Source organism: Desmodus rotundus, chromosome 2, assembly GCF_022682495.2.
Source record: "Desmodus rotundus isolate HL8 chromosome 2, HLdesRot8A.1, whole genome shotgun sequence".
Lineage (NCBI taxonomy): Eukaryota > Metazoa > Chordata > Mammalia > Chiroptera > Phyllostomidae > Desmodus > Desmodus rotundus.
Window position 1 is genome coordinate 35,585,192 of NC_071388.1, and position 26,408 is coordinate 35,611,599.

Genomic DNA, 26,408 nt, shown 5'->3' on the forward strand with positions numbered 1-26,408 from the left:
CAGTGTGGCTCAGCTGGTTGGAGTGTTGTCTCATAAACCAAAAGGTCTCAGGTTCGTTCCCAGTCAGGACCTGTGCAAAAGGCAACTGATCAATGTTGCTCACATTTATGTTTCTCTCCCTGCCTCCCTTCCCCGCTTTGTAAAATCAATAAGCATGCCCTTGTGTGAGGGGAAAAAAGCAATTTAAAAATATAACTGAGGAACAGCCTGATGGAAGAGATGCATAGGGCAAGGTATGGGGAAAGGGCACGGAGCTTCCATGTCCTCTCCAAGCACCACTCTCCCCAAATCTCCACGTAGCTCATTCCATTTTTAATGACAAACATGTATTCTTTCCAAAGCAGATATTCCATCCAGAGTCTATGTATTTGTTTGTTTCTTGGTAAATCAGAAATCTGGACTTCTTAAGCAAATATTCTGCCTGAGGATGTTGTATCACTCTATTCTGTCACAGTGTGTAGAACGTCACAGGATAAACAGGAAAACATTCTAGAGATCTGATTGCCTTTTTTCTTACCTTTAACCCCAGACATGAATTCATTATTAGCTAGGTAGTATGAGTTATCGATTCTCAGGATAACCTTGAAACTGCTTTGAGAAACTGGGTGGGTCAGAATGGTTTCTTGATGAATTGTATAATAAATTCTAATGGGATAAACAAGGATACATTTTGTCTACGTTAACATATCATAATGTTATGATAAGACTTTAATGTAAACTCTAGTCATATGGTCACTCTTACCCCCAACCTAGCTGCAGTCCACGTAAAGGAGAAAGATGCATTTGCCTTTATACTGGTGACAACTTTTTAAGATCGAAAGCTGGATATGGCTATTATTAGTCAGTTGACTCTACTATCTGATTACTGTCCAGAAGAATGACTAGAGATAAACATATCTCAAATCCAAATTAATTTTGGAAGCTGTTCTTCAATGTTTTACTGAAGTAAACCCACAAAGCATCCCCAGTAAGCCAATTATTCTAGATACTTAAATATGCATTTTGCAACAAGTTTATCATAAGGTATTCATCAGAAGTTGTGTTGTATAAAGGCATACTTTGTATGGGTGCAGTATATTTGCAAAACACATGGGCTTCAGATGTTTTCAACCAGATTAAAATTATCAGTACTACCTATCCATTGATGGCAAAAGCCCAGGATTCTTTAAGAAAATACTGATGATAGTCTCACATATTTTATTAACTTATCCTTGTGTTGGGGAACTTGATATTTAAGTACAGGGTGGCATTCTCAAATTTCATTCAGGAGTAAGGTTATTACTCTCAGCCTGGCTGACAGTAGAACATATTAGATCTGTATATTATTTACACCCAATAATCAGCAAAAGCCTAGTTTCAAGAAATGCTGTGTATAATCCAGGATTAGGCTAGATAGTTATAAAAAACAGTCTTGCATGGCATTGTTTTGGCTCCTCAATTCTTTTCTGCTGGCTATGTTACAAGGTATTCTAAAAGAGACTAATAGAACATGTTACAGGTCTTCCTAAGGGTTTGGGGTTGAGGGGGTGGGTGGGGTGTTATTGATAACCCTTACCGCATAGCAGTGTTCTGTCTACGAGGACCTATTGAAGGCACTTCTCCTGCATTTCAGTTCCAGGAAGGGGTATCTAGCCAGCCAGATGAGCCTGCCAGTCTCAGTGGTGAATGACTGAGCAAATGTCTAAGAGAAGCTATTATCACATCTATTATTTACTGTATTTGTTTGCTTGCTATTCTTTTTTTCCCTCAAAAGGGGACAAGCCGCATACATTTTAAGTATTGAACCCTTTACACAAACTTCCAAATATGGTGATATAGCAAGACAGATGTCCTAAATGAATACAGTCCACATCAGTAAAAGAGAATTCCATGTTTCTGTTATATTTCTATATAAATATAATATAAACATACAGTAATTGAACTGCAGTATAAATGCATCTATTTTTTCATTGCATCATAATAATATGTTAATAGATACTGTGTTAATATAGTGATTCTCTACCTTGGAGATTATATATATATATATATATATGTATGTATAACACACATATATATATAATATTATATATATATACATATATATATATAAAATCAGGACAGTGTTCATCTAACAAGAAAAATAGATGCCTGTCCCAGGACCATCTAATCAGAATCTCTATGATTTAGCATGGATATCTATATCTATGTAGATATAGGTATAATTTTTATAGTATATTACGTGCACTGCATTTTTTCGGACTATAAGATGTACTGGACCATACATAAGACGCACCTAGGTTTTAGAGGAGGAAAATAAATTTTACTCCACCGCCACCCCCCACCCCCGCAAGCCAGGCAAGCTACATTCGGACTATAAGATGCACCCCCATTTTCCTCCCAAATTTAGGAGGGAAAAGGGCATCTTATAGTCTGAAAAATATGGTATTTTTATTTAAAAATCTTCAGGGAGGATTCTCATATGCAGGTAGGTTTGAGAATCACTGTTTTAATAATGTATATGTTATTAAAAACCTAGCCTCAGAAAACAATTCCATCTCTGAATTGTTGAAGATAAAAAAGAGAAATGCTGGTAGGTATAGATACAGATACAGATATTTGAGGTAAATTACTATTTCCTAACATACAAACAAAGTGAATGTGAGATTTTAGAATTTTTTTTCAAAGACCTTGTTGTTTATAGAAACAGAGAAAACTATGGTACATTGGTTTTCTAATATGGGAGTTGAAAATGACTTTCTTCCTCCATGGTCTGAAAATCTAGACTGTTTAAAATAGAGATCATCCTTAGAAGTGATATTTTACTTCCTGAATACTCGTTTGAAGAGTTTAATGATAAAAAGGGAGGAAAGAGAACAGGCCTTAGAGCAGCATCTTCCCCCATATTGCTGGTGACTTTTTTTTTAATTGTGCCAATTCCCAGAGAGACTCATTATAAAGCTAAAAGTGAAGGAAGCAATTAATTCAGGACGGGTGATATTGGTTTTGATGTACCAGAGACTCTCAGTTCCTCTGATGAAGTGTGAAAATAATGCTGTGGACTGCAAATAGAAGGCAAAAATGAAACACCACTCTTTTTGTACACATCTAACAATATACAGATTTAAAAATACCTTCCATTTGTAAGAAAACTTAATTAGAAGAAGGCTGGAAAAATATCAAATGTTTAATCTTTCTGTTTAGTCGGCCAAATGTATCCTTTGCAGAGACCCGTGGTAAAAGGTGCCTTTGGTTATTTTTTCCACAGTTTTAAAGTATTTTCTAAGTGTAGTGATTACTGAAGGATCTGTATTTCATGTATCATTAGTAACTGCTTTTTCCAACTAGTTCAAAATTTTCATACTTTCTCGTGGATTATTAAATATGTAATAAGAGGTGATGCTTTAAAGTATTTATTTAAAAATTTGGAACTATTAGAGAACTTTTTCTTCAGAGTAAATTGATATGCACAAAATTTAGTTGAAAAATATTTTTCACAAAAACTCTCCTTTAGCTCTAAGATATGTCATTGAAAAATTCTGCAATGAAGCATCTTATTTTGGGAGTTCATCTTTTTTCATTGCCTGTCTGGATTTGGGATCACTTTAAATGTTTACAATTCTTTAATTACAGTAAGTTATATTATTAAAATTGAAGTATTTTTCTATTGTTGTTGTAGTACAGTTGTCTCCATTTCCCCTCACCATTCTCCCCTACAACCCCAACCCCACCTCCCATCCTCAATCCTACCCACCCTTTGGCTTCGTCCATAGTCCTTTAATGGACATGTTTTTTAATGGCCCTTCCCCTTCTCTGAAAATTGTGGTACTTTTTATCATTAATACAGATTTAAGGCTATTCTGTCATAAATTTCTTTGAAGTTATTTACTAACTAACATTAGAAGTTAAAACCCTGCTTTGTGCAATTCAAAATGAAATGCTAGAAATTGAGATAAAAAGAGCCAATATTCTCATTATTTTATTGATACAGAGCCTCGGAATCAAAGTGATTAAATGATTCTAAGAAAGTACTTACTAGCAGAACAAGGATAAAAAACTACCTTCCAAAAAAATAGAAGAAAAGTGCCCCGGCTGGTGTGGCTCAGTGGATTGAGCATCGGCCCGTGAACCAAAGAGGTGCTGGTTCAATTTCCAATCTGGACAAATGCCTGGGTTGCCTGCCAGTTCCCCAGAAAGGGGCATGTAAGTGGCAACCACACAAAAAATAGAAAAAGGCCTGATTTTGTTGTCCATTGCTCTTTGCTCAGGAGCACACATACTATAATTCCCACTTAAAAAGATAAAAAAACCCCTGCAGTCTAGAGAGGTTAAGCAATTTAACAAAGTTCCCAGGACAGTGAATTTCAGAATTCAGACTAGATTTTCTTAGTCCAGGTGTCTCTCTTCTCAAAACCCATGGAATGGCAGCTCTGTTTCAATGGCAGGATCCTGTAGTCACTACAAGTATGAGTAGAAGAAAATAGGGATATTCTTAAATTCATTATTGAGACCAAACTTCATAAGTTTAGCACTTACGTTTTTGTCTATGTAATTTATTGTTTTAGGTCTTATATTTGGGTCTTTGATCTATTTTGAGTTATTTTTTGTCTATGGTGACAAATAGCATTCTGGTTTTATTCCTTTGCATGTGGCTTTCTAATTTTCCCAGAACCATTTATTAAGGAAACTTTCTTTTCCCCATTGTATGTTTTTGGCTTCATTGTTGAAGATTTTTTTTGCCCATATACATGTGGGTTTATTTCTGGGCTCCCAATTCTGTTTCATTGGTATAAAACATATATTAAATATCCAGGTTATTTTAGAAATTACCATTTTCTATTATACCTGTGACATTAAATAATATTAATAGGTCAGAATATGCATCAAACTGTGGGGGAGCTCTGCCCACAGGGACCCCGGCCACCGTGGATGAAAATAAGTCTACCAAGACATGATCTGCTTGGGGAGGAAAGGTGGCCTATCTCTCAAAAAAGAAGGACCAGGAACCTGTCTCTTAATGGGCATTTATTGGGTTTAATTTGCATAGGAATACAGGGCATGTACATAAAGCTCATCAATCATTGTCAGGCAGAAATGATCAAATAATAGATAACATTCAAAGAACTCAAGTCTTATTGTGAGTCAGGGTCAGAGAGTTAAAGGGCCATAAAACTTTGGGGAACAAACTCATTCCATGCGTGGACCCTTATCAGAAAATTGAGGGTATTAGCAAAGTAGGTTTCACAGGATTTCATGTATTCTTACTTAGGCCTGATTGCCCTAGGGAACCCGCCCTTTCTAGCACAGGACCACACCCACTCCTGCATTGTTTCAGGCTTAAGGCATTGTTTTAGGCTTAAGTCAGGGAGGGGAAGTAAGGTGGCCAAGAGATTAGGAGACTTCTTGTAGACAGAATGAGGACTCAGGATATGTCAAAGCCGAGGGGTGAGGGCCCATCACCCCCTTTTTCTATAGCCCCCCAACTCCTTTCCTGAGGGCTTCTTTGTGACCATGCCTGTCTTAGGTCATCCCTCCCTTGAGGAATGTTACCTGTCATTGGCTAACTGGTCATGCACTGGAGACCTAACAGGTTGAAGTAAAGTGGGCAGAGGCTGTGCCCCCGACAGGGAGATAAGCTTTGTCTCCTTACTGGCTTATGGTCTCAAGGTCTCTCACTCAGCCTTAGCCATAGGGGTGTACAGCTTTTGAAACCAGGCAGGGTGGTTCCCAACATCAAAATTCTCTTGAAAATCCCCAATCTCTTTATACTTTAATGTTGCAAATAAAAAAGTCAAAATACACATATTCTGTTTGCAAATGAGAGTATGTAGTTTTTCTCTTTCTTTAAGCTAAAAGTTTATTAGCACTATGATTTTAAAAGTGATTATTTTCAATTCAAAAGAACTTGTGTACCCCAATGAAAATAATCACTTTTAAAATCATAGTGCTAATAAACTTTTAGCTTAAAGAAAGAGAAAAACTGCATAGTACCATTTACAAACAGAATATGTGTGTGTTGACTTCTTTATTTCCAACATTAAAGTATAAAGAGATTGGGGGATTTTCAAGAGAAGTTTGAGGCACCTTGTGACCTGTTAATAGCAGCACAATTTACAATAGCCAAGAGCTGGAAGCAACCTAGGTGCCCATCAGTAAATGAGTGGCTGAAGAAATTATGGTACATTCACACAATGGAGTACTACACAGAACGAAGAAAGAAGGAGCTCCTACCGTTTGCAACAGCATGGATGGAACTGGAGAGCATTATGCTAAGTGAAATATGCCAGGCAGTGAAAGACAAATACCATACGATCTCACCTAAAAGTGGCACCTAATCAACAAAACAAACAAGCAAGCAAATTATAACCAGAGACATTGAAATAAAGACCAAAACTGACAGTAACCAGAGGGGAGTGGGGAGGTGGGTAATGGGGGAAAGAAGGGGAAGGGTCATCAAGAAACACGTATAAAAGACCCCTGGACAAAGCCAAAGGGGGGAAGGATTGAGAGTAGGGAGTAGGGGTGAGTGGGGTTGGGGAAAGTGGTGGCAGGAAAATGGAGACAACTGTACCTGAAAAACAATATAAAAAAACACCAAAAGATGATTATTTTCTTGATATTAAGATAGTTATATAACTTGAATGCCTATATACTGTAGATTCATGAGGTCATATGTTTTCAATATATTTTCCAAGTTAAGGACTTAGCAACCAAAGAAATAAAGTGACTAATGAAAACATTCATAACAAGATATAACTCAGGTATTACTCTGAATATTGTCTTGCAGCTGTCTTGAGAGATAAAGTGAGGGAGAGACAACAATATCCTCCTGAATTTGATATTTTGAAACAATATTGCATTTAGACAATGGAATGGTATGCTAATACATACTGTCAAGAAAGCTGACTGAATTTGACAGCTGTCTTATTAAAAATATCCAGAAATAATTTGCTTTATGGAAGTACAGTTTTTATTATTTTATTTTAAACAAAAGCTTCCAGAGGATTCATTGTCACATAAACTTTTATTAAAGTAAAATTTGAAATGTAAACTATGGTTACTTCTTTTTAAAGGAATAGTATTTGTTTATTATCTTTTTAAATATGCATATTTCAGTATATAAAAGTTTCAAAGGAAGATACTGGGATGGCTATTAATAAACATTTCTTAGCAGCAAATGTTAGAACTAATTTATTCTGTTTAATAGTAAATAATCTGAGATAAATGAGCCATATGTATACATTATATATGATAGCTATATATGTATTGATATACTATCTGTATATATGGATATATATGCATATACAGATATGGACATAATTAAAGATAAAGACAAAGAAAGATATAGATGAGAAAGTATTTTGTTATAATCTAGATCATTGTTAATTTAAATTTATGAAATACCATATATTTTAAACCTTGAGGAAAAATAAAACATTTTTCATTTAAAGAGATGAAAATAATGTTTTAGAACTCGACTATGAGATGTTTATCAGCAGTGTCATAAATGAAAAATAAAAATAATCATCATTACAAAAGTGGGTGTTGGGAATGCAGATGGGACAGCTGTTGTTCTATAATTGTGACTAGATTAATAAAATGACATTTTTACAACCCGTTTAAAACTTATCACTGGGGAATACATTTTAGTACCACTTTGGGTGTCTTGCTTAATAAATTCTTGCCTTTTGAGTGTAAGTATTTGGCTTCAAATCCCAGATACAAGTTTATTAAAAATTGTAATAGTTCTTTGAGACTATAAAATGAAATGAAGTGCACAAATTGTGTGTTTCCAGTGATTGACTTTAAAATGATTTTTTACATGACTAATTTCAATATTTCCAACTTAAGCAGACTGTTGTTGAATTTAAATGATTATTAAATATTTAACCAGAGTGAGAAAAGGAGAAAATCAGGGAGAGAGGAGAGAGCAGAGTGAGTGAGAGAGAGAAATAGAGAGAGAGAAACAGGTGTGTGGGTGTGTAGTGTATAATTTTTGAGTAAAGTTTTCTTTCAATTTCTTGGTAGTTTTTTAATAATAAAATGTGTGCCCTATATTAACATGTTGTGCTAACAAATATGAATTCAATAATATTTATGTGAAATAAGATGTAACTTTAGATATGAATGGTAATAAAGCATAGTTAGTAGAGTTAATAAGTGGAATATTCTGTCAAAGTATTTTTAAGCTGTGATTAAAAATATACTTCTTTTTAAGAACCAAAGCATTTGGAATATGACATTGAGTATTTCTACATTTAGCATAATTTTACCTAATGTTTTCCTTCTTCAAATAAACAGATATGAGAGAATACTTAAAATCTATGTTAATAAACAGGTCCCCTATTGAAAATTCCATGTTTATTGCTAGTGAGGTGAAAATTATGAGGCAGTGAGGTAAGAATATAGTGGCAAAGACACTGAATTCTGTGTAATTTTGAACAAGAACTGTTCTAAAAGGGAGATGTGGCTCCTTGTTGATGTTTCTCCTTTATAGAATAATCTTTGTGTCCTGCTAAAATAGACTTGACTTTGTGGAGAAGAGCTACAAGTAGTAAGAATCCCACTAAAAGAGCCTAAGAAGCTAACAGATGAGCCTACCAAAGTTCCAGGGGTGCTGACAGAGGACACAAGACTCCTGGGGTCATGAGAAAACAGAAGCCAAAGTAGTTTTGTTGATTCTCCAAGCTCAGCATACACATCATCATGCAGAGTGCCAGCTGGAGCCTGCAGGGGCAATGGGATACCACCAATGAAGAAACCTGAGCATATAGGACCCACCACTTTTATAGCAGTCAGTAAGCAGGACTGTTCTTTGATCAGAAGATACCAAGTACATCTCAGAACTACTGGATGCATTCCTTTGATGTTATCTCACATCTCACAGTTCAGTTTCTTAAACAATCCTGAAAAGTGGCCTGAATGAATGAACAGCCAAAGGCCACTGCCTCAGCAAAATAATAAGAAAACAAGAAGCCTATGGTGGACTGCTTCCCTACACTTTTCTCCCTTCTTTTGTTATTCATTGCTCCCTCCCATTTTTACCTGTAACAATATCTGCTCCAAATCTCATTCCAATCACATCCTCCAGAAAGGCAAACCATTTTAATTCTCCATCTTCCCAGAAAAGCCAAGGTTGTCTTTTTTTTTTTTTTCAATTCTCACCTGAGGATTTGCTTATTTAGGGAGAGGGGAAGGGAGGAGGAAGAGAGGAGAGAGAGAGGGAGAGAAACATGGATGTGAGAGAGAAACATCAATTGATTGCCTCTCCTATATGCCCTGACTGGGAACAAAGTGGAAACCTACGGATGGACCCTGACTTGAGATTTAATCTGCAACTTTTCAGTTTGTGAGGTGACACCCAAATAAATGAGCCACACTGGCCAGGGCCCAGACAAACCATGTATATGTGTTCTTTCTCTTTGAGGGCATGGTGGTATGGTTTGGTTTGAAAAATCCTTAACATTTCCTGAGGGGTCCCCTGTATTACTAACACTGACTGAATTGTTTCACTCCCCTTCTTTCCAACAAACCCTAATTTTTCAAAGACTTTCTTAGACTTTAAATCTTCTACATTGTGCTTATTTAAAGAGTGATTAATGAGATAAAATTGAAATACAAAGCTTTATGTATTGACATAGGTCTTTTAATAAATGTTAATAGAATCAGTTGGCAGATGTAAATATAATGCAACTAAATCTAGTTAAATTGTTACTTTTGGCTTTCATTTTAACTTTCAGAATTAACCTGCTTTAAAAATCAAAGAGCGACACGTATTAATTCAGTAAGTCAAGTGGAGTGACCCTTGGTCTGCAGCCATCTGACGGTAGACAACACTCGACAGTCCGAGTTGGCTGGTTTGGCTGACTGGCTAGTAGACATCTTTTTACCTCATTGTTTTGTGTAGGTGATTGGTATAAAGTCCATGCACTGATGAAAAGTCTTCCTAAATAGAAACATTTTTCTTTAGTCAACATATACATATAGTTAATACTTTTATTAATGGAGAAGAAGATGGAAAAAATCCATATGATAACCAGAGACAGAGTCACTTGGAGAGAGGAGATCAGAGAGAGAAAGAGAGAGATTTACTCATTGTCTTATGATTTTATCCGAAGTGGACTGCGGGAGGATGAATGCCCCTCATATTTGAAGTTTTGCTTTCTAATAATTGTGTGACCTTGATTAAGTTAATTTACCCTTCTGAGCCTCTTTCCAAATATATAAAATTTGGATAATAAATAGTGGGGTGGCCAAAAAGTCCATATAGGTTTTTTTCTGTAAAATAGGACACATTTTTCATTTTCAGCAATAACTTCATTGATTTGGATATTTTGAGTATGTTGGCTATCTCCCACTAGTGGCTTCTAGTGGGTAGAGGCCAGGGTGCTGCTAAACATGTTCTAATGCATCAGATAGCCCCAAAACAAAGAATTATATGACCAAAAGGTCAGTATACTAAGAAATTTCACAAATCACTTTTGACACATTCGATCAGTCACAGCACCTTCTCCATACACAGAACAAATGTGTGTGTGTGTTTCATTTTCATATTTACCTTTCTTGAAATAATAAAGTACGATATACAAAAAAGTTGCATATTTTCTTCCATTTTCAATATTAAAATGGCTACACAAAAATTCACCAATTTTGATAAGTTTTTTAATGCATTCTGATATGACAGCTATGACAACACGACCTAACAAAATTGTTTCAATGAGGTTAAAGACAGCTAAACACTACTAGGGCCACCTTATGAAAAAACAAAAAAGAAAAACAAAACAAAAAAAACCCCAAACTTTTTTGCCAACCCAATACTTCAGGGGATTTTTAAAAAAATTATGTTATTGTTGTTCAAGTATAGTTGTCTGCATTTTCTCCCCACCCCTCCTCTCCACCTCCCTCCCTTGCTTCCACCCTCCCCCTCGGTTTTGTCCATGTGTCCTTTATAGTAGTTCCTGAAAACCCTTCTCCCCACCAAAGAATATTTAAGAACTAGTCATGATTTGTTTCACATTCCTAACACCTGACTCCTACTTGGTATTTAATAAATGATCACTGTTATTTTTGATGTTACTGTACTATCCTTTGTAAACAAGGCCCAGAACACAATGGGAGTTTCTAGGGTCCAACAAATCAGAAAACATGAAAGGGAAAAGAAACAGGTGGGCATACAGCTTATACTGTACTGGAGGATTTTAGGATTTATGCTGAATGAACAGTTGGAAAAGTGTTTTTTTCAGAGTCAGTCTTACATAATTAAAAGGTTTGGCAGCTATTGATATCCATACCCGTTACTTAAAAACATGATCACTTGGTGAATTATTTGAGCAAATATGTGCAAGAGTTTGTTGAAAAGTGTTTTGAGTATTGTTGGAAAAAAATTCCCTTAGAACAATGAAAATCTTTTTTGGAAATGACTATTTCTCTATGACAATTTCTTTCCTCTGCTCCCTTTACTTCCTTGAAAGTGGCCGTTGTACCTTGTGATGCTAATGCTGATTCTGATGGAGTATGATATATCACATGTTAAACTAAAATATGGAAGTCTTGCTCCGATAAAAGAAGTTAAATGTAAAGCTTTAATTAATAGCTATTAATTAAGAATTAACCTTCCAAAAATTCATCTTTCTCATAGCTGCAAGGCAAGGTTGTAATTCTCACAGTGTGGTCAAAATATTTCTAAAGATATGCTGTATGCTGACTATGGCTTATATGGTTTTATAGTTTGAAATAGACTATTACAAGCAATGGGGTAATTCTGAAAAAAAGTCTTTAAAAACTTACCCTGCCTGGTGTGGCTCAGTGGCTTGAGTGCCAGCCTGTGAACCTGAGGGTTGCCAGTTCAATTCCACGTGAGGGCACATGCCTGGGTTGCAGGCCAGTTTCCCAGTAGGGGCACATGAGAGGCAACCACACATTGATGTTTCTCTCCCTCTCTGTCTCTTTCCCTTCCCCTCTGTCTACAAATAAATAAAACAAAATCTGTAAAAAAAAGAAAAAATCTTTAAAAACTCTGTAAGCCCCTTTAATATTTTAGTAAATAAATATTGGTATTCTAATATGGTAATTCCATGTTCATATTTAAATATATTTTACTTTTTAATGAGAATATTGCTATTTTAGGAATAGGCAAATAAGAGATTGGAAAACATTTTAGTCCTGAAGTATTAAAAAGGGAATGAGAAAAGTCATATTTAATGCATACATTTCACACTCCCTAGAGATAGGTTTTTTAATATATTAAATTTATCGCATTTATTATAAACATTCAACAAATACCTATGGTGCTATTTCATTTACCATGTTTATGGATCTAATGTGCTTTGTTATGAGTAATTTCCACAACATTTATGTGATGTTTTTGATGGAATGGTAGACCTATTTTACAATAAAATTTCACTAATAAATCCATTATGTATAAATGGTAGAGTATATACCATAAACGATTGGGTGTATATTATATTCAGTGCTTCTTAAAACTAACCACCCATGAGACTCACTTGAGAAAGTTTGTTAAAAATGCAGATTTTTGGTCCCTCCATTCAGACTCTCATTCTGATGGGTCCAGAAATCTGATTTCCCACACACCCAGAGTTGATTCGTGGAGTTAACTTTTACTATACATTGAAAAGTACTACTCTCCAATAATTGACGGGAAAGTCATTTACTAACTTGTTTTTTCTTCTTAAAAACACATACTGTATTCATTTTATCTTTTTACACATTTCCCTCATAAATACTTTCCCAGTTCCTCAAGTGTCTACTTTTTCTCATTTAGCCACTGGTAAAATCGTGTCTTTGGAAGGAAGCTTTTGACTTGGCAAAACTAATCTAATTCATCAGACTTGAGTCTTTTGAGATTAGTAGCACAAAATAATTAAAAACATAGGTTTCTTCTTGAAGTGTTTAATTCTGTTTTAATTAGAAACCTTCCTTTTTTATTTACTTAGTACTCCCTCACCTGCTTTGACACTGATTCAGTTTTCGGTGGGTCATCATAAATGTCTGCATTTGCATATTCATGGTGAAAAATTATAAGGGTAAAGACATAATTAAGTCTCAAGGACCATTCTCTACCTGAGATTACATTTATAAACCAATTTGGAATTTCTCCTGTGAGATATCTGTGAATCTAAAAAGTTAAAAGTGGAGATTTACTACGTTTCAAATTAAATCTAAATATTATTGCAAAATTGGATTTTTAAAAATAATCACCAGGTTTTAAGGAAACCATTATTCATAGAAATTATTCCTGGGATACAGCATATTTAGGATAAAGTTATATTAACATACATGTTATCAGAAACTCTTCCATAATACTCTGACTGCAACCACAGTGATTTTTGGTTGGTCGGCACAGAGCTTCAGGCATTGTGTAATTGATGTAATGCCTTCATGAAGACAGCAGTTGTCTCTAAAGAGCACAATAGAAATGACTGGCCTTTTCCTTTCCTTTTTTTTTAACTATATTTTTTACTTCCATGAAAACAAATTTGGATGGATCCCTTTGAATGAAAGAGCAGTAAGCAGTTGTGTTGCCTCTTGGATTATCTACTCTCTGTTCTCAAACATCTCCCTTTCTGGCCCTTTGTCTTCAGCCCAGTCTCTCTTTAATCAGCTGCAATCTGGCCTCTCCCTTCACTACCACTTGAAACTATTCCCATGAAGTCACCAAAGACTTTCTAATTGCTAAACCCAAAGGAAGCTTTCCAAGTCTCGGTCAGTGTTGTGCCAAGCCATATTGGAAACTTGGTAAAAGGAAAAAAGGTGTGTCTCTTATGCACTTATTAAAATATCCTCCCGTGTTTTTTTTTTTTTTCCTTATGGCCTTTCTGTTTATTTCAAGTATTAGAAAGTATAATAGTCACTTTAAGTCACACATTAAGTAACAAACACTTTTTTGCTTCTTATTTTGAAGTAATTATACATTCAGAGGAATTTGCAGAGTTCCCATGTACCCTTCACCTAGTTCCCCCCAGTCATTACATTTTATATAACTATAGTATGGTATCAAAACCAGGACACTGACATTGGTACACTCTGTGTGTTTAGTACTGCACCATTGTATCACATGTGTATATTTGGGTAACCACCACTGCAATCATGCTATGAAACTGTTCCTTACCACAAAGCTCTCTGTTAAGCTACCCCTTAATTGTCACACCTAAATCCTTCAACCAGCCTCCCCCACTCCTGGCAACCACTAATCTGCTTTCCATCTACATAATTTTCTAAATTCAAGCATATGTTTAGTGTAATCTTGGTGGACTGACTTTTTCCATTCAGCATAATGTTCTTGAGATACATTGAAGTAGTTGTGTGTATTAGTAGTATATTCTTATTTATTGCTGAGCGGTATTCTGCATAGGATGGATATGTGTTTAATCATTCACCCATTGAGAGTTGCTTTGATTGTTTCCAGGTCGTGACTCTGATGAATAAAGCTGGAAAGAATGATCATGTCTGTTTTGTGTGGACATAAGCTTTCATTTCTCTGGGATTGCTGGGGCATATAGTGAAGGTCTGTATATTTAAAAGTAACAGTCTAGCAGTGGCCAGGGGGGAGTGGGGTGGGGACAGTGGGAAGAGGGGATTGCAGGAACTATTATAAAGGACACATGGACAAAATTGGGGGGGATGGTGGAGGTGGGGGAGGAAGGTGGGTTCAGCTGGGGTGGGGTGGAGGGATGGGGAGAAAAGGCATACAACTGTAATCGAATAACAATAAAAATTGAAAAAAAAAAAAAGTAAACCTGCCAAACTATTTTTCAAAATGGTTATACCATTTTACAGTCTCAATGGGAATGTATGAGAGATCCATCCAAGTGAAAAAAGCTAATGAACACTCTATAATCCAAAAGCATGACTGAGTAGAAAGCCCCATGCCGCCCAAAATCTTGGCACACCGTTGTCAATCCCATAAACCTTCCCAGTGGGAAAGTGAAGGCTTTGCAAGTCCAGGACCTGTGGTTTGTCAGGATGCACAATAAATAATGCGGGATAAGAAAACAACCAACCTGTCCCTTTAAAATTTTGATATTTTACTCAACATGGATAGTTTTACATTAGTTTTTTTTAAATGATGCATTTACATATTATATACCTTGATTCCTTGACTTTTTGATATCCCTTAATTTTTTTTCTTTCTTTTCTCTTTTTTTTTTGTGCAAAAGGTGAGTGTGTTACTCACCTCACCCTAAATTCGAGTTCTGCTCACAGTACTTGACCTCTGTGCACTTGATAACCTTTTTTTCTGTCTCTTAAATCTTTCCCCTCTGACCTACTGTGGCACTGTTGTCTGGTAATGTCTTCCGTTTTTTCGGTAAATATTTTGCTTTTCAGTATCTTTCCTGGTCTCTTCCATTCCAGCCCTTCAATTTTTGGTGTTCTCAGTGGCTCATCCTCACTGCTCTGAGCGTGCTGTTGTTTATACTCTTCCTGGCTGCACTATCATTTCCACTGCTATTGCTTTTTTCCAGGCCCTCATTATTTCACAGTTGAACAGTTCAGTAGGCTGGTAACAAGTGCCTCTAATCTCCAGGCTGGCCCCTTTCCCATCCACAATGCACACAGAATGATTTTATTTAAAGTGAGTATATAATTCATTTATTTGTTAACCAAATATTTATTTAGTATTTTTTGCAATAGGTACAGTTTTAGATTCTATGATAAATCAGTGAATAAAAGAAAGTTCATAGTCCCCTGAAATTTATTTGAATATTTTATTTAAATATTGCTTAGGATTTGTTCTAGGAGCTGCATGTAGTTTTTATCTAAATATATGTTTGCATGATGGATTTGGATGATAAGAATGTTCTTTCTTTCTTTCCTCTATTTTATCTGTAGAAGTTTTTGAACATTATTACTTTTCAATCAGTTGTACATGAATGGTGAATGCTTGAATTCTGCTTTCTAAAGCAACTCTCTTTTTGATAAGGATATGGAAATGATTACCCACTAACTTTTTAGTACTTAGGTTTCCCTTCCAGCATCAGAAATAGAAGACAATGTAATAAAAAGACATCATGCCATAGTCTTTAAACAAACTGTAATCCAGCCCAGTGGCGTGCTTTATTCTGCTTTCAGTGGGTGTTTTAATTTTATTTATTTTTAAAATTATTAGACTTTATTTTTTAGAGCTGTTTTAGGTTCTTAGAAAAATTGAACAGAAAGTACAGACAGTTCCCCATCCAAATATACATTTGTTATAATGGATGAATCCACATTCACACATTGCCATCAACCAAAATCCATAGTTTGCATTAGGGTTCATAATTTGTATTATTGTGTGGATTTTCACAGATATATTGTCATGTAGCCTCCATTATACATAGTTTCTCTGGTCAATAATCTTGTGTGTTCCACTTGCTATCCCTACTTCACCCTACACTGCTGGCCATCTTTTTTGTGTCTCCATAGTTTTGCACCTTCCAGAATGTCATATACAGGGTCCGGCATAAACAACACCCATTTTTTATTGCAAAACTTTTATTACACAATCACAAGCATGTAATTCTGTAACATAACAACTCAAGCACATGATGTGACATTTTAGGTGAAATATTCAAATTAAAACTATAAATTATTACACCCATATTATTACCCTACCAACCACACTCAAGCAGGTGTTACTCCTGCTGGACCCTGTAGTTGGACTCATAGAGTAGGTAGCCTTGAGATTGGCTTCTGTCTGTTGGTAAACTTCATTTAAACTTCATTTAAAGTTTATTCATATATTTTTGTGGCTTTATACTTCATTTCTTTTTAGTGCTGAGTAATATTCCAATGCCTGGAAATGCCACTTTTTATTCATCTACAGGGACATAGAGGATATTTTGTAGATTTTATTCCAGACCACCACAGTAAAGCAAATATCACAATAAAGTGAGTTACATTTATTTTTTGATTTCCCATATAAAAGTTGTATTTAAACTATACTGTAGCCTATTAACATGTGCAATGGCACTATTTAAAAAATGTATATACCTTAATTAAAAATACTTTATTGCTACGAAAATGCTAACCATGATGTGAGCCTTCAGCAAGTCATCATCTTTCTGTTGCTGGAGAGTCTTGACTGGATGTTGGTGACTGCTGACTGACCAAGGTGGTGGTTACTGAAGGCCGGGGTCCCCATGGCAATTTCTTAATGTACAGTGACAATGAAATTTGCCTCACTGATTTACTCTTCCTCTCATGAATAATTTCTCTGTCGCATGCAGTACTGTTTGATAGCATTTAACCACAGAATGCTTTTACAAAATTGGAGTCAACCCTCTCAAACCTTCCACTTCTTTATTAAGTAAGTTTATACAATATTCTACATCCTTTGTTTTCATCTTAATGATCTTCACAGCATCTTTGCCTGGAGTATATTTTACCTGAAAAAACACTTTCTTTGCTCATCCCTAAGAAGTAACTGCACATTGGTTAAGGTTTTATCTTGAGATTGCAGCAGTTCAGTCACATCTTCAGGCTCCATGTTGAATTCTAGTTCTCTTACTGTTTCCGTCACATCTCCAGTTACTTCCTCCATTGAAATATTGAACTCCTCATAAGGATTAGAATCAACTTCTCCTAAACTCCTGTCAATGTCAAAATTTTGATCTGTTCCCATGAATCACAAATGTTCTTAATGGCATCTAGAATGGTAAGTTCTTTCCGGAAGGTTTTCATTTTACTTTCTTTAGATCCATCAAAGGAACCATTGTCTATGGCAGTTATACTCTTACCAGGTATATTTATTACATAATAAGATTTGAAAGTGAAAATTACTCCTTGATCCATGGGCTTCAGAATGATTGTTGTGTTAGCACACATGAAAATAACATTAATCTCCTTGTACATTTCTCAGAGCTATTGGGTAATGAGCTTCCTTGTCAATGAGCAGTTATATTTTGAAATACCGTATTTTTCAGGATTTCAAAACACACCTAGGTTTTATAGGAAAAAAATAGGAAAAAAAATTGGAAGCAAAAAATGTCGTAAAATATTTAATAACATAAATGACATAATATTTCACTAATGTAAATGTAAGCTACATTCGGACTATAAGATGCACCCCCATTTTCCTCCCAAATTTTGGGGGAAAATTGTGTCTTATAGTCCAAAAAATACGGTAAATCTTTTTTTTTCTGAGCAGTAGGTATCAACAGTAGTTTTAAAATATTCAGTGAGCCATGCTGTAAACAGAAGTGTTGTCATCCTGAATTTCTTGTTCCATTTATAGAGCACAGGAATAAGTTGGGGGCTCTAGTATTTTCAGCATGGTAAATGAACAGTTCCTTCTTCACCTTAAAGTCACCAGTTGCATTGGCCCCTAACAAAAGAGTCAGCCTGTACTTTTAAGTTTTGAAGCCAGACATTGACTTTTTCTTTCTAGCTATAAAAGTCCTAGATGGCATCTTCTTCCAATAAAAGGCTGTTTCATCTACACTGAAAATCTGTTATTTTGTGTAGCCACCTTCACTAATTATCTTAAAAATTCCAGATGACTTGCTATAGCTTATATATCAGGACTTGCTGCTTCACCTTGTACTTTTATGTTATGGAGACAAGTTCTTTCCTTAAACCTCAAAACCAAACTTTGTTAGCTTAAAATTTTTCTTCTGCAACTTTCTCACTTCTCTCAGCCTTTATGGAATGGAAGAGAGTTAGAGCCTTGCTCTTGATTAGGTTTTGGTTTAAGAGAATGTTATAGCAGTTTTGATCTTCTATCCAGGCCACTAAGACTTTCTCCATATAAACAGTAAGGCTATTCCACTTTCTTACCATTTATTTCCTTCAAGGAGGTTTTGTTTTTGTTTTTTGTTTTTGTTTTTGTTTTTTTGCATTCACAAATTGGCTAACTGGTACAAGAGGCTTACCTGACTTATCTCAGCTTTCAACATGCCTTCCTCACTAAGCTCAATCATTTCTAGCTTTTGATTTAGAGAGAAACAAAAATCACTATTTCTTTCACTTGAACATTTAGAAGCCATTGTAGGCTTAGTAGTTGGCCTAATTTTATTATTGTGTCTCAGGGAATAGGGAGTCCTGAGAGGGAAAGATGGGGGAACAGCCAGTCAATGTAGCAGTTAGAACACATACGATATTTATCAGGTTTGCAATGTTATATGGGCACAGTTTTTGGCACCCCAAAACAATTACAATAGCAGTATCAAAGGTCACTGATTATAGATCAGAATAACAAATGTAATAATAATGACTAAGTCTGAAATACAGTGAGAATAGTCAAAATGTAACACAGACAGTACGGAACAGATGCTATTGGAAAAAAATACACTTAAAGACATGCTCAATGCACGGTTGCCACCAACCTCTTATTTGTTAAAAACACAATATCTGTGAAGTGCTAAAGTGGTGTGCAATAAAATGATGCATGCCTGTATTCATGTAGTGAAGGGCATCTCAGTTGCTTCCAAGTTTTGACAATTAAGAATAAAGCTACTATGAAAATCTGTATGCTAGTTTTTGTGTGGACATAACTTTTCAACTCATTTTGAGTAAATAGCAAAGAGCACAATTATTGGGTCATATAGTAAGAGTATGTTTTCTCAAAGATACTTTCTGTCTTCCAAAATAGCTGCACCATTGACATTGTCAGCAGCAATGAATGACAGTTCCTTTTGCTCTACATATCCATCACTGATTTAGACTTTAGCCATTCTAATAAGTGTAGTAGTACTTCATTGGGGTTGTAATTTGCATTTACCTAATGATGCTGCACATCTGCTTATATGCTTATTTCCACCTATATATTTTCTAAGGTAAGGTATCTGTTCAGATCTTTTGCCCCCTCTTTTTTAGTTGGACCACTTGTTTTCTAATTACTGTATTTTAAGGGATTTTATATGTTTTAGATAACAGCCTTTTGGCAAACATTTTCTCCTGATTCTTAGCTGTCTTTTTATTCTCTTGACAGTGACATTGCAGAGCAAGAAAGTTGCACATTTTAATGAAATCTAACTTGTCAATTTTTGTTTTATGAATCATGTTTTTAGTGTTGTATCTGAGAAGTCATTTCCAAGCCCACCATTATTTATCTTTCCCTTATGTGATATTTTAGGGGTTTTATACTTTTGCATTTTACATTGAAGTTTATGATTCATATTGAGTTAATTTTTGTGAAGGTTGTAATTTCTATATCAAGATTATTTCTTTGCATGTGACTATCTAATTATAACATCATTGGCTGAAAAGACTATTTTATCTCACTTGAATTGCCTCTGCTGTGTCAAAGATCAGCTAACTATATTTGTGTGAATTTATTTCTGGGGTCTCTGTTCTGTTTAATTGATCTATTTGTCTATTTTTTAAAATCAATACCACCCTGTCTTGATTACTGTAGTTTTTATTGTAAGTCTTGAATTAGGGTAGCATCATACCTACAGCTTCATTCTTTTTTAGTATTATGTTGGCTATTCTGTATCTGTTGCCTCTCCATATGAACTTTAGAATCAGTTTGTTAATAGATACAAAACAACTTGCTGAGATTTTGATTTGGATTGCACCAAATCTAGTAGATCAAATTGGGAAAAACAGGCATCTAGGCAATATTAAATCTTCCTGTCTGTGAACATAGACTACCTCTCTATTCATTTTATTATTTAATTTTGTTCATAGACTATTATAGTTTTTCTCATATAGGTCTTGTACAGATTTTGTTAGATCTACATGTATGTGTTTATTTTGAAGGGGTGCTAATGTGAATGATTTTGTATTTTAAATTTTAAGTTTCAGTTGTTCATTGATCATATACAGGAAAGCAATTGACTTTTGTATATTCAACTTGTATATCATCCTTGCTATAATTGTTTATTAGTTCCATGAGATTTTTGTTAAGTTTTTGAAAGATTTTCTACATGGATAGTCATGTCATCTGTGAACAAAAAAAAATTCTATTTCTTCATATCCAATCTGGATACCTGTTACTTCCTTTTCCTGTCTTATTGCATTAACTAGCTCTTCCAGTACAATGTTGAAAATGAGTGGTGAGAGGGGGCATTTTTGCCTTATTCCTGATCAGAGGAAAAATATTTAGTTTCTCACCATTAAGTATGTTAAGTATAGGATTTTGAAAATATATATCAAATTGACAAAGTTCTCATCTATTCTTAATTTACTTGGCAGTTTATCATGATTAGGTGTTGGGTTTTGATAAATCCTTTTTTGCATATATTGATATGACTGTATTACTTTTCTTCTCTAGACCGTTGATGTGATAATCGCACTAATTGGTTTTTGAATGTTGAACCAGCCATGTGTGTCTGGAAAAAATATCCCACTTGGTGTAATTATATGTATACATGTTGTGGTTTTAAAAATATTTTTGTTAAAAACATTTAAAAATTTAAACATTTCAAAAATTTAATTTGGTTCTTTGAAGAAGAACTGACATTTCTGGGCTTATCCTACATGGCAACATTCTGCTGGAACTGATAGCTGTTGCTGCAGCTCACTTCACCACAGTCCTTGCAGCCCTATGGGCAGTTGCTGCTTTGTCCATTTTCATTGTCTGCTTCAAATGTCTCAAGCACATTCCTTCCTTGGAGCCAATGGACATTCTCCAAGCACTGTTCTTACTTGATCTCATGTGTTACCTAAACTTATTACATTGTTGAGACTCTTCACCCCTTTGCACTGTGACCCTATTTTCTTCTGATATATTTCCCACTTCTTGTACTTGCCTCCCTCATGGATCCTTCTATTATCTCATTTTAAAAAGTTTCTTAGAATCCCTTTTTTTTTTTCTGTATACACTCAAAAGAGTTGATCATTCACTCTCAGTGTTTTTCAGGTCTGGTATCCCTGATATCCCCCTTTGTCCATTCTATTGGCTTACATTAATATTATTCAGATATTTATAAGGAATACGAGTTGTACCAAGGAGCCATGGAAAACATCAGTGGAATAATGACTTGTGACAGGGCTTTAAAGGGAAGAAATGAATCACAAATTTGAAATGACAGTGATAATTAGAGGAGAGGAAAAAAGGATGTATATCATGAAACATATTGTCTGTGAATGTATTCATTTTATTCTCACTAGTGTAGCCATAGTCTTAATTAGCAGGTGAAGAGATGAAACACCAAAAACTCCTATTTATTTAAGAGTTAAAGACTGTCATAAAATCAAACATAATCTTAGAGACTAGCCTGGAAAGGAAATAATCTTAAGATCTTTCATTATTGTAGGAATATATACAAATTCCTACAACAGGTACATGCATACAGTGGAATATTATTTTTCATTAAAAACAGAAATGGATTGCTGATACATGCTATGAGGTGCTGGACCTCAAACATATTAGGCTAAGTGAAAGATATCAGAAAGAAAGTCCATGTATTTTATGACTACAATATCACATTGTGGTTTTTAATTACCTTATAGTTAATCCTTTATATAACACTATGAGATGGGATAACATATGATTTTTCCATTTTACAGATGAAGAGACTAAAGGTTAAGTAACTTGCACAAGATCATAGAGGTTATGTTTAGCTGGAATTGAAACCCAGAGAGATTGACTTAACACTTACATTTTTATCATTTTTACTTGATTGACCAAAGCACAGTTATCCCTAAAGCTACAGATATGAGTTTATATCTATGAACAGTTACCAGGATGGTGGCATTATAAGAGTGAAATCCAGAAAACCAAGTAGCCTAGAGTTCTATTGATAATCTGTGTAGCTGAGGTCAAGAACTTGATATACAGCACAAAGCCTAGAAGGCTAAGGCTAAGTGATTGTCCATGAACTGACACGTAGCCTGGGAATAAAATATCAGGCCTAAATTGGATGAGAATAACCACTTATTTCCATAGTCAATTTTATGAATGCACTGACTGAATTTTAGTAATGTATTAGTAAGTAGGTCATGTACTAAAAATCTGTGGCTTATCACTCAGACTTTTTTGATATTTTCTAAACTAATTTCCTAAAATCTCCTACCCTGTTGACCACTGTATGCATTAATATCAGTCATTAATGATAGCTCACTGTTACTGAGTGGTTATTATCAAACAGGTTCTCTGCTTTACTGCTTTTAACCCATTAGACCTTAGAAAAACCCTAGGAGGCTGCTATTACTATTATGATCCCTCCTTATTTTTCAGATGAGGGAACTGAGGCATAGTGAGGCTAAGTAACTTGTTCCAGGACACACAGCTACAGGCAGGCTGGCTTGGGTCTCAGTAATTAATGACCACAAAAAGCCTGTATCTCAAGGATATAAACCCTAGAAGAGACAGTCTCCAGAGGGGAGAAATTCACTTTTTCATTCATTTAGTGCTTGTTGATTAACAACTCCATGTTATGCATCGTACTGGGACATTGCTGGTAATTAAATGTGGTATCAACTATGCAGCTTTTATAAATGAATATACTATCATGTAATATATCTTTTCTTTGAGCTAACCATTTTGAGTGAAATATTCAAGAGTAGTTTATCTCTTAATTATTTTGTATCCCATGCATCTTCCTCTTGTTTTGAAAAGAAATAAATTGATGTGCCATAGTAATAAAATGAAATCTCCAGAGCATTTTTATTTCTCACTATTTTTAATGTGTGTGAAATCATGGCAGTTAGATATGTAAAAGATGAGTTAAAAATAATTCATTTAGTACATCTCACTAGTCCTTCCCTTGAATAATTCCCTGTGGTGTTTTGGCAAAGTCAGGCTCTTGTCTAATTTTAAATGACTCAATTGAAGAAGCTTCAGCTAGAGGTTGACTCTAGAGGCTAATGGACTTGCTATGGAAGGTTTTTAACATTTGGCCTAGTTTTCCACTCCTTAAAATTTTAGAGCATTACTCTTAATTACTCTGTAACATACTCAGCTTCTGCTTTCTCCTTGTTTCATGTTATTTGTGATTCACTTGCCTTCTAGATGACTATTATATCTCCTGTGAATGCTGAGTGAAGCATAGTTTCTAACTTTTCATGGGATGGTAATTCATATATAAAGAGATAATTATATATTGTTTGTCTTTGAATGGGGCTGTGTTATGCTTAAGTACACCATATTATATATTCATTAATCTTTGATTTAAATTTTGAAAATTTGAATTGAAATTCTAACGGATTATCTCAACAGTGGTCAATCATTTACTAAATTCGTAAGTAAATCAAGGCCCATATTTCGTAATTTTTTGTTATACAGCATATCTAAATACTTTTTCTACTTTCCATAGACATTTGTTAAAACCAAAGCACTGTTAAATGGATGTTGAATGAAATGTTTTATATATTTTAGGTGTATTGAATCTATGTGCCATTTTCAAAAGGGAAATAGTGGTTATACTGTCGGGTGGAAACATAATGATTTTTTTTGAGTAGGAAATAATGTGAACTTTCTAGAGGCTATCAGTCAATAGTTTATTCTTATTGATTGACATATGTTTCTTTTAACCTTTACATAGAGACACTTCAATAGGTTAAATAACTTTACTGTTGTTTCCTGATATAGCTGCTAAGATTTCAACATTAAATATAATTAAATAAAGTACATTGAGGCAAGGGTCTTCCCAGAAGAACTTTATCACTCTCATCATGTATCACTCTCACCTTGCCATGTTTTTGTATATACTAACTCATTGATATCATAGCCACACTTCTGGTGACAGTCTAGTTTTAGAAAGAAACAATGAAGAAGCTAGATTTATTGTAAATTTTAAACATAGCATTTTGTGAAAATTATCTATAATTGTACAATGTAATTATATTTTTTTCCACAAGGCTTGCTGGTGATTATTCCTTATTTCTACCCATCATGGAAAGTGCTATTTGGCCACATGTGAGACTTAGAGACGGAATATGCATGTTGGAACAAATCCTGATTAGTAGAGTTTCATACTGAGTGGCAGTTCACTTCTCCTGGTCCCTGCTGGGAATCATTGTGCAAAGGTTTGTCCTGACAGGCAGTCCTGTACAAACCAGAGCTTATCTGCTATATTGCTTTGCTATTTCTATCTATTTTTGGATGGATTTTACACTTTGGTACTTGGTATGTTGTCTTTTCTTTTGGATAGACAGCTGGTGGCTATATTAGCATTTACTGAAAGTGTTATAGTAATTCTCACATCAAAGTAACCCTGCTTCTTAGTGTACACCCCAGGTGTTACATTTCCAGGCAGGTGAGACATAATTGATATGTTTTCATTACTTAGAATCTCTGTACACACTAGTAGCAGTTGAAAAAACTGGATCTGCCTCACCCAAGCCAAATCATTACATCTGATTCAGTAGTTCTCAAATTTTAGTGTGCATTAGAATCACTTGGAGAGCTGGTCAAAAAACAGATTACTGGTTCCCATCTGCAGAATTTCTGATCTGTAGTCTGGGATGGAGCCTTAGATTTTTGCATTTCTAACAACTTCCCAGGTGATGCTGGTACAGTCAATCCAAGCTCCACATTTTAAGAACACGATTATGTAGTATTGTCTAATCACAGTACTTAAGACTGCTAACAGGCCAGATTTCTTCTGGGGCCCACAGTGGAGAACCATTGGTCTAATATATTGACAAGCAAACTTATGTAATGAAGTTGATAGTAAATATCATAGGCTTGTGGGCCAGGTAGTCTTTGTTGCAACTATTCACCTCTGCTGTTATAGCAGGAAAGCAGACATAGATAATATAAACAAATGGGCATGGCTGTGTTACAGGAAAATTTTATTTGTCAAAACAGGCAGTAGGCTGAATTTGGCCCATGGCCCATAGTTTGCCAGTCTCTGATCTAATTCATCAGATAGGGACATGTATCTTTTCCTAGCTCACAAATCACCTGTATCCTCTATGGTAGCCACCAACTATGTGTCCAGTATTGAGCTAGGAGCTGTGGGGTATTTATAAGAACAAATACAGTATTTCTTCTCTTCTTTCCAAGATTATTGTTTAGTTTAGTATAGTCTTAAAAAGAGAGAGAGAAAGTGAACACCTAGGCTGGAATAGATTGCATGATATAAGTGAATCTGGGAAAATAAGTAGACACTAGACAAAAAAGAGCAGACTGAATGAATTACCAAGGAGGACCAGCTAGAGAAAAAGCATTAAGGAGACATTCAGTGTGTTTTTCCAATGGGCAGTGAGCTCTGTGAATGGGAGTGGCAATGCTCCAAGTCACAGGTGTCCTTTAATTATCATTTACTGAGCATACTCTTAAGTATTGGCACAGTGATAGGTCCTGAGGGCACCACAAACCAAGGCATAGTTATTGCCTTCAAAAATGTAAGAGGTTGATCAAGATATTAAAGAACCCCAAAGCCATACATAAGTATTTGGAGTTCATATGCTTAGCTCATGGAGGGCTTTCAATGGACGTTAAACTGAGAAGGAAATTTGTGTGATTGGCAACAAGGAATTTTTATTAGTTCTTGATCAGTAGAGTGCCTTAAAGACAACTGTTGTAGCAGAAATCATTCTCC

General features: G+C 35.1%; 1 protein-coding gene and 1 pseudogene across 3 annotated transcripts in view; one reads left to right on the forward strand and one right to left on the reverse strand.

Moving 5' to 3' along the window:
• Nucleotides 1–26,408, forward strand: part of NAALADL2 (N-acetylated alpha-linked acidic dipeptidase like 2) — a 1,136,857-nt gene that overhangs the window by 192,032 nt on the left and 918,417 nt on the right. The window lies entirely within an intron of this gene.
• LOC139440744 (tigger transposable element-derived protein 1-like) lies at nucleotides 17,029–18,959 on the reverse strand (annotated as a pseudogene).